Source organism: Sinohyriopsis cumingii, chromosome 18 (genome assembly GCF_028554795.1).
Source record: "Sinohyriopsis cumingii isolate HCF-2022 chromosome 18, ASM2855479v2, whole genome shotgun sequence".
NCBI lineage: Eukaryota > Metazoa > Mollusca > Bivalvia > Unionida > Unionidae > Sinohyriopsis > Sinohyriopsis cumingii.
The window spans coordinates 86,501,917-86,512,563 of record NC_142978.1 but is presented as its reverse complement, the minus strand read 5'-3'; the positions used below and the strand labels follow the sequence as shown (position 1 = coordinate 86,512,563).

The 10,647-nt window shown below is 38.4% G+C and overlaps 1 protein-coding gene across 1 annotated transcript in view; it reads left to right on the top strand.

Annotated features, from left to right (window-relative positions):
* Positions 1 to 624: 624 nt before the first annotated feature.
* The window catches only part of LOC149777224 (uncharacterized), a 55,568-nt gene continuing 45,545 nt past the window's right edge, over positions 625 to 10,647 (top strand). The window contains exon 1 of the mRNA XM_089941964.1: positions 625 to 906. The gene's annotated coding sequence lies outside the window, so the exon portion shown is untranslated. The remainder of the gene's footprint in view (positions 907 to 10,647) is intronic.

Genomic DNA, 10,647 nt, shown 5'->3' with positions numbered 1-10,647 from the left:
TTCGACCACTGCTGTGTAATATAACAGATACAATCTAAAAACTCAAAATACGAAATGGATCTTTCAGCACAATCAATGTGATTCAACAAATTAAATTGAAACTCTCGACATATGATATTACAATTTCAAAATCGTCGTGTAACTCAGAAGATACATTATAAAAACTCGACATTGTACATCGAAATTTCAACCAGCGCTGTGCAATTCAACAAATAAAATCTAAATATTCAACATATGAAATGGAACTTTCAACATAAACCCATTGATCCAATACGTAAATTAGGTATTATCTGCTAATAACATTGAAATTGCAACCGCAGCAGTGTAATTCAAAGACACAATCTAACACCTCGGCATAGAAAATATAACCTTCAACGACTACTGTTTAATTCAACAGATACATTCTAAAATCTCGACCTAGAAAAATAAAACTGTAAGGACAAGCATTTCTGATACAACACGTTAAATTGAAATTCTGGACATATGATATTAAAATTTCTAATTTTAGCGTTCTAAGCGTTCTAATTGGACTAGCTTTTTTCCGCTACGGCACCTCATACTCAAGCCACGGACGGAAGCCCACAACACTGTCTACTCACGGTTGCCGGCGGCTGAATTGTATTTCCTCGCTTATCAAAGTCATAAATGTATATAAATAAAAATGCGCGATCAACAAGCTAATCATTTTATGTCGCATATATCAACGGAACTGTCCTCCAATCAGTCCACATGAGACTACGTTTGGGAAGAGGAAATCTTACTAGCTCAAACACCACGTATAAAGAGGTTGTTCCAGTGGTGTGAGCTTCTTTGGGTGAGAGGTATATCCAAGTCAGTAGCTAGGTGTTTTGTCTCAATTAGCATCCATATCAAAGAGACCAGTTTTACGTTCACCTGGATCGAAAGGTAAGACATTGATAACAACAATAGTAGAGAAGTATAATTTATTGAGGGATACCACTAAAATATGACGAATTAAAAGCAATTTTACAAGTACGAAAATTTTCAACCTGTTACTGAAGTTTGATTTGAACAGGGAGCCAAACATTATATATGGACATCATTTACATTGGGAATAGCATGTACAGAGCGTACTTATTACAATTAGTTAGTTGCCTTTGAACAAACACTACAACTACCAATCGTTTTGTAATACATCTATATACCATGTTTCGTTGTTGTTGTTGTTGTTATTGTAACATTTAACGCAATTTTCAGCACATGATTGGCTACACAAATAAGTTCCTTTCAAGGTTTTCATGCACCACACATTCTTCTTCTCTTTCACTTCACACTTTATGTGTGGTTTATTTCTCGTTATGCATGAGAGGAGAAGGGGACAGAAAGGAGAAAGGATTGCGACAAAATTGTGTACCATATTCAATTCAGTTAAAAATGCAATTTTTAGTACTTTTTATCGTTATTTTCATATGTCATTAATGATTACTGTGTGAAAATTCATCATTGCTCTAAAATCAACAGCACACGATTGCAATAATGTTTATATACGCATTACTGCGCCATGGGCGACTAACAATTTGATATAACAATAAACCAAATAATAATGTTAAAACAAAATAAAAATAGAGCATTTTGTATTGCTTAAATTTACGTTTTATGTGGCGCATTCAAAAACAGTCGGATGTACTCATACCCAGATCGATGTATTGCGAGAGCAGTAATGTCAGAGTGAAAATCAAAGAGCGTAAGTTATTTAAATGCTGGTATAATTTAAATTTAATTAACGGATAATGAAATAATTTGCGACATTCGGCTTTAATGCTTATATATAAATATTTACACATGTTTTCATTCATGTGAAACATCTGGCGAAACAATTTGTTTGAATTACTTGCTCGTACATTATTCTCTAAAGCTATGTGTGACGTAAAATGTAATAATAGTGTTTGATCAGTCTTGAATCATCGGCTTTAAGCGTCAATAATGTTAGTATTAATACTTCGGATTATAGGAATTATATGATTATAGGATTATACAATCATGTCCGTTTAAATATTGCACATAAAAAGAGAACTCATGTTGTCCACGTATTTTATGCAAGGGCCAAACATGACTTTAAAATACTGGAAATGTTGTAATCATGTCAGTCTTGGAAGTGTTCTTTCAATTCGCTTTTGTAGTGTTTGTTTCGTTTGCAAGTCGGAGCGGTATGCTTATGTTATAGATTCCAACAATATAACTGTTAGGTATGCTTTCATATCAAGGAAATAATATAATTTAAGAGGCAGCTTCTAGAATAGGCGAGAAAGATGACGCAGAATTACAGAACGACTTAGCCTAAAATGCCGACCTTATTAGGAATAAACCGGATCCTATATAGCAAGTAGAACTTTTGTGCAAGAAGTGACCTGGACACAAATACCAACACGAGTTTGGAAGATCCTAATTTGAAATACATAAAGTCATGGTGAAGTCACAATGCTAATAAATTTATCTGCAATTGAACAAACATGAAATTAAAGGACAAACAAACCCTTCGAAGTGCCGACGAAATCAGACATAAAAAAGAAGATTTTAGAAGCCCCTGAATTATTTACCAAGAGGTTTTAAATTCGTTCCGATCTTGTAGAAACTTTACAAACTGTTTGACAAAAGACTTGGATATATGAAAAACATAGGAAAGTATTTGTAATCCATTTAACAAAGGATAAGCATTGATACAGAAACGGACCGGGAGGAAATATAGACTTCGCTAAAAATTGCAGTGCTTCGCAATCTCAACTTCGACAATTACATAAATAATTAAGTTACGTTAGGAAACAGAACACTGAAGACACTAGAACGTTAGTGTGCTAATGTAAGCCTGGTTTTATAAACGTTGTAAACTAAACTTACTGCTAAAGCTAATACGTTTTGATAGTTGTAAATTAAAACTAATTTATCATAAACAAAAGCAAATTAAGCGTGAGTAAAAACATGATCAAATCTATGAGACGGACATGAAATTGATTTATTTCTGTCTTTGTTGTGACGATTAGGCGCTTACATATCAAGATCTACGTACATTGGTTGTTGTTGTTGTTGTAGGGTTTAACGCCATTTTCAGCACACGATAGGCTATACATGGCGGCCAGTATTAATGGTGGAGGAAGAACCTACATTGGCAGATACACATAGGGCTAAATAAAACAATATAAACAGATCGCAAATAATATACAGATCGAGACTGTTAGTTATATTGGTATGGTACATGGAAGTTGTGATTTACATATTGAAATCAACACTAGTATCGATAAAATTATTGGCAAATAAGGAAATTCTTATTCACACAATGATCTGACTATGAATGCCAATTATGCAATCATTGAGTTTATGTGAAGGCATCAAACGTAACCAAGACAGCATTTAGTGGTAGACGGTATAAACTATCTGTGCGGGTGAAAGTGCCAATTTTTTATATAAAAAAAATGTATCATTTAGGATCTTCGTAAAAATGTTAGACTAAGTCTTGTCTTTGCGCAGAAGATAAAAAGTGAGTGAAAATGTGCTTAAGGAAAAAATACAGTACATGTGACGGTGAAAGAAAAGATAGTTTAAAAAATTAAGGAAGGTAAATAAATATACAATGGGACTTGATTGTCTATTTATGTTTATGGTAGTAAAGAAACCTCATTCTTCTCCTGCGCATCTAGAATACAAAGTTTTATATTACCCAGCAAATATTTCCTGGTGTCATAGCAACGTAATACTTTAAGTAATATTGAATACGACGCAAAGGTCTAACTAAAATAATCTCTTCGTGACTTATCGACTGTCCTAACAGCATAAAGCATATCGAAATTCTTGTATTCGTACACATTAAAATTCATCTTTAAACGAAATTGGGGTCTCATTTTATTTTTTGTAGAACACCAAAATATTTTTATTTATCACCAAATGCAAGGACCAAGTGGTTGCCCTCCTCCTTTTTTGGTAACATTTGTAAAGCCAATGAACAAGCAGACAGGGTAAAAAACTTGCTATGTCAATAGTAAATGTTACCATTGAAGCATGATTTGAGATATGAAGAAATGTCCATATCACAATACATGTCAGACACTCAAAATGCGGTAAGCAAATATGAACTGATTGTTAGTAGTATAGGGAGATACGCTACGTACGCGAAGACTTTATGTTAAATGTGGATGTTTGTACCCTACGGACAAGGGAAATCAAACATAAGGAATGTATAGTGACAATGCATTGGGACATTACAGAGACAATGGGAATTTGACATGGGTGATGTCAAGGCACTGGACACTGGGGAAACAATGGTAACAATGCTGTAAGTGGCTGACCTCAATCGGGCGGAACATTGTTGCAATGGCTGTCCTGAACACAAATTAGTCTAGAAGGGACAAATACAATAGAGACATAGGCATTAGGACAGGGATATAGACACGCATAGGGACAGAGATCTAACACACAAACATATATTTATCTACATAAATCTATCACACAAACGACGATACAACCGACTAAAACAACTTTTAGGCAAGAGAGAATAGACATTCTTTCAAGACGGATGAGTGGCCCTGTAAAGGGCCTTTGTTTTGTTTGGTCAACACCATCCAGGTAACATAGAGTGCAACACACTCGCCTTATTCTCTTCTTAAAACTTAGTCTGACATCAGGGCCATAGAATTAGACTCAGTTTAGAGAGCGCTGCCTCTACATATAGATTTTTCGTTTCCATGGGTCGTATCGGTGATCTTGGTGATAACCCATGATGATCTGACACACATGGGATAGTCCGGGTTGAACAGAATCGACGATAGGAAGGTAGACAATTCAACGTTAGTCCACATCTTGTGACGAGATCATGTTAATAGATGAGGTGAACCAATCCTAGCACTTGTTACAAAAATCATTCAGGGCGGAGTCTGTCTTCCAATCGGAAGATAGTTACCTGTGACGTCACATTCCCTGTAGGTGCGTTAGCGTATGTGCGCAGTGAATCAATGCGACAGAGTTTTGAAACATGACGGAAACTAAGAAGACGATGAATTGGAGACCACCAGCCGTGAAGACGAGAAGCGATGGTATAGCAGTGGCTACTAAAACCACCACAATCCTACTTTCAGAAGAGAACGATGATTTTCATTGGGATTTAGCGGATTTTATCTCTTCACAAGAATTTATTCCGGTACCTGCACATTCACCTCCTTCTTCTTCCTTACCGTATGTCGAGGATTTTAAACAGAGGCAGAAAGAAGAATTGAAAAGATTTTGCAACAGCAGAAAGAAGCAGAACAAGCCTTTGTCATTCAACAGCAACAGCGAGAAGAAGAAGAGGTAAGAAGAAAATGACACGAAAAAGAAAAAGCAAAAACGAAACAAGGTCTTGGAGAGAATGAGGACGGTGAAAGTCAAACGGTCACGGTAATCTTAGATATCTTGGCAGAGTTAAGGAGTATGAAACAAAGGTATCATACGTATTTAATATGACCCAAGAGAAAAAGACCTTCCTGGGCGACAGACTCCAAACCCGTTAACACTCTTACTACGCCTGAGATACCAGCACTAGTGAATTACACCAAATCAAAAATTAAAATACCTTTTTCCCAATGATGTGCGTGTGTGAGTGTATGCGTGAACGTCCTTATTATTATTAAAACCAAAACCAAGAAATACTTACGTTAATCTTTCTGCTGTATTCTCTGGTACAAATTACTATCAATTTTCACAACACATCACTTTAAAAAGTTCACTGACTTCTTCCTTTCCTTTCACTCTTTCTCCTGTTTTCATTTCTTTACTTTACACTGTCTTCTCTTCTTCTTCCCCACTTTCTTCTCGTCTTCGTTTCTTCTTTTTCTGGGTGGGCATGGGTTCTTCTTCCTTATCGCAGGTTTCTTCGTCATGTTCGGAAGTCCTTTCTTCCCGTTCCTCGTGTTTCGTGGATCTGTTCTACTTTTTCTTACGGCATTCTGAAGACCAATGTCCTTTCTCTTGACAATGATGACATGTATCTTGTCTATTGTCTCTCTTAACACGTGTCTTGCTTTGAGGTTGTAGACGTTATATAGCCCAATGCATTTTCTTCTTAAAGATATAGCAAGTTTCTTGACATATCTCCAAAGGAGTGAAAGTAGTCCATCGGCTTCTCTAAAGAAATCCTTTTAATGACACATCGCAAAGAATTGATCAGAATTTCAATATGTGTAGGCTCTTCCATGATTCTGGAAGGACTGAGAGTGAAAAGAATACTTTGAGAGAAGATACTGACCCTTTATATAGGGAAGACACTAACCTTACGTTATATATTGGGAACCAAGGTGTTTAAAATTTAGTCATTTGATCTTTTGCAACCAAGATGAAACAATCGTGTTATTTCGTTGAAACAGTAGCCTCGCCTCGCACAGTAGCTGAAGTCTCAAATCCATGCCAGTGATTTTGAAGATGACATGAGTGAGCTAGAATCCACAACCGTCATGTCTGCATCAAGACCGAGAGAGTCTACGCCAAACCAAAGTCCACCACCACTATCACCTGAAAAGTATTACCACATTCAAGAGACGGATAAAGGCTGCTCTATAAAATTTAGAACCACAGCTTACACGTACACGGCGAAATTTAAAGAGTTCAAGTCAGACGTACCGTTGAAAAACAGAGAGGTTCATCACCGATTCGTGGGATTCTTTGTTAAGCACACTGAAACGGCAATATCGAGCCAACAAAAACTATCGCTTGACTCTTTCCATTTATAATTACAGTCTGAAGTCACCCGTTTGGATCGTGTTTAGCAGGCCAGCAATATTGACACATTCAGAAGTCATCGACAAGATTCAACACAATCAGCAGTCCAACGACTAGTTTCACCTCACAGATGGAAAAGCGACAATGTACATGGCCAATGTTTCTCTTCCCAAAGGAACCAGTCGCAAAAAGGTGTTAATGGTGGTCGACCTTCGTAGCAGCAAAACGTGCCTCGTTTTAATTAACGACACTCAGGACAAGATGTGTTTAGCCATGGTTATCTTAGTGGGACGACGTAAGCTGACAAGAATGACACAGTAGAATGGAGGAAAACCTTTCAAACTATTCAAAAATCGAACCGAACCAAACAACGAAAAATACAAATGCTGAACTCCTGTTACAGCAAGCTGGCCTATCTAGAAACACAACATGTAGCATTCTTGAAATACTAAAAGTGCAAGACGTCTTTGCACCACCCTACACATTGAAAGTGCACCCTCAAGAAGTGTGTGGAAAACTGTTGTTTCGAGGCAAACGTTTCAAAGACAGAAAATACATTCACGTCTATCATCACGATGAAATTTCGATGCCATTACCACTATCACCGGATTCTTGCGATACGATTATTACTGTGTGAAATGTTACTATGGCTATAACATTCGAGAGCAACACAAGAATTGTGGATCGAAATGTACATGATCTTTGGCCTCTCAACCATGTCTTGACGAAGGACAAAAAAAAAACCGCGTGCATTGCCCAGCTTGTCAGCCCACTTTTGTCAGTCAAGCCTGTTACCAACAACTCTGAAGAAGCAAGATTCAGAGCAGAAAAGTGCCTGTCAACTCATGGGATTGTTCCCTACTTGTGGACAAGTTATACGTCCAATATTTCCAAGGCACACATTTGTCCATGAAAGAAACTCTGTCACATTTGGCAGCAAATCGTAGACTTGAAACTCTAATTCTACATTCAAGATACCAACACCAACAGAAGGAGGAATAGGAAGAGGAAGATGGCCACTAGAACGGGAATTTCATATTTTTCGATTTAGAATGCATGCATTCACATTCCTAATTTCTGCGTGGCTCATTGTGCGCGCGATAAGTGCATCCAAGAACCGATCGTTCGTCATTGCCCTCACGGTAGCAATATTCCTAGAGGACGTAAAAAATCTTTCTACCATATTTGCATGATGCTCACTACTACGAACCCGACAATTTGAGTACCGGACAATGAGAAGCTTTCTACGCTTGGTAGCAAACTCACGCCTCGGACCCCTTCAACTTTCAGGAAGAAATAATAATGTGTTGTCGATCGGACGTGGACATTTTACTTCGTTGCTGTGGATCAAGGAGAGATCGATCCTTTGAAGAAAACCTGCACCATTGCCAAAGCATGTTCCTTAGTGTACCGCAAGCGGTTCATGCCCAAGATTACCCTGGTTCTCATTCATCCTCTAACGACCGATTTTGTCAAAGGGCGCTAGTCGGTCAAAGCGACCAGCTGGTTTCATTACTTGTGTGACAAGGCAGACAAATGGATCAAATATACCCGAAACGGAAGAGGTAAATAGATCATCTGAACATATTCCGTGGATGGTTGAGAATTAAAAACCCTAAGATAGTGTACGAATGTAACGATTGATTATTTTACGGATGTCCAATCTGCTACCCCATGCATGACACCCAAAATGAGTGTTTACAACGTACCATGGAAAACATGCACGAGTCCACTTGTCAGCGCCGCTTAATGTTAGAAAAGCAATGATATAAATTCGAATAAATGTGGGAACACGAGTACGACCATCGTTTGGAAACCGATTACGAATTTATGCGCATCGTGGACAGTTACAAGCTGATGGACCCTCTGAACTCGGGGTACAGTTTCTATAGAGAACGGACGATAGCCACCTGATTGCTGTACCATGCAGACGAGGAGAAAACAGAAGAAATCAAATACCTGGACGTGTGTTCGCTGTATTCTTACATGCGCAAATATTGCCACTTTACCGCACCCACAACGTGTACAACATTCGACAATACAAAGGATTAATCGAGTGCAAAGTCTTGACTCCCGCCGACTTGTACATCCCTATTTACCTCACCATTGCCAAGGGAAACTGATGTTGTTCTTGTGTCGTCGGTGTGCCAAAGCGTGCAACCAAGACCATCCTTGTCAGCATATCCAGGAAGAACGGGACTTGACAAAAGTGGGTCAGAGTAAAATTGTTTAATGCTCTGGACCTGGAATACCAACTGTAAGAGGTGTACGAAATTTACCACTTTCACAAGACAAACAGTACCACAAAGGTGACCAAACTAATAAAAGTGGTTGTGTTTTTGAGACTGAAATAAAAATAAGAGACTATCCTTCCAGGTGCCACACTCTCGACGACCAAAAGAAATTCGAAGTAAAATACTTTCAGCAGGAAGGCATCACTTTATATCACGTGGAGAAAAATGAAGGAAGGCGATCGCTTGCCAAAGTTATGTTAAATTGTTCGTTGAGAAAATTAGTACAACATGGAGCATTTGGCAGAACATTTCCGCTACTTCCAGATGTGTTTATGACATAACCAAAAACATGAAACACGTGGACGTCCTTCGTAAAGATTTGATCCTGGTCAGTTACGAAGAAGAACTAGACTTTACAGAAGCCGACGAATTTGGAAATGACATCAATGGGGCGTACTTGACAGGCCATGTTTATTTCAAATTGTACGAAGCCTTACACCAGTTAAGATATCGTGTGCTGTATTTTGATACGGACATTTGCATATACATCGCCTTTGGTAATGTCACCTTGACATCGAAGTAGACAATTTAAGAGACTGAGAGACGAGCACCCCGACGACATCGAAGGAGACCATTTAAGAGACTGAGAAACGAGCACCCCGACGACAACATTGTAAGCTTTGCTAGTGGCGGTCCTAAAAAATTACGGTTACGAATATAGGGACCAACTAGAAGTGCATACCGAGTGAAATGTGAAAGGTTTGACTCTAGATCATCTCAACATTCGAAAGGTGAACTTTGGCGTGTTGAAAGAATCTTTGCAAGGTGGAGAGGATCAACATTTTAAAGTAACCACCTACCTACCTCACAAGATTATGATTGTACGTTTTCTCACACATCAAATCGTCAGTCGACCCTTAGAAAAAGTGTATCAAACCGTGTACTATAAGCGAGTGTGGCTTCTCAACCATTTCATTATACCGTACGAAAACGCTGATATTGATCATCATATTAAAAAGGAAAACGTTCAAGACCAATAGTTTATTGTAACTACAAATGCTAAGCTAGAATGATGAATCCCTTTACACAGACGGAATTCAAGTTGAATCATTCACAAGTGAAGTGCGATGCTTTGCCTTGCGATTGCAGGGATACCGTACACTGCGACCTCAGCCATTCAACAGAACATCATGGGAACTTCACTATGACTACTAATGCACATTCAATGGAAAAGGATGCCGTGCGTGTCAAACCTGACGAACGTGAAAGCGATGCCACTCGTTACAGTACATCTTATCACTTTATTGGTTTTTATCCTCAACGTCATACTACCGTGCAGCTACCATGCCTGGGCAAACTGTTTAATGTATTACGAAATGTTCATGGAAATGAACCTGTGAAAGAAGAATAGTCGTTGCTTGTGCGCATGTCTGGATACTGCGTCTTTAAAAATCAATTCAAAATGTTTAAAATAAAGTGGCCCAAATATCTGGGAGGACATACCCCCGAAGAAGTAGCCAGAGCTGGATTTGTCTACTTGGGCAAAGGTGATACAATAAAGTTCTTCAGTTGCGATTTGTCACTTCATGAGTGGGAGCCGAAAGATTCAGGTTACATGGAACATGCTCGATGGACTCCGCACTGTCACTGCCTACCTTTAGTGGGACCCTAGTAATCTCTTCATGGATACTAATCAAGATAAGATTCGTGGTTT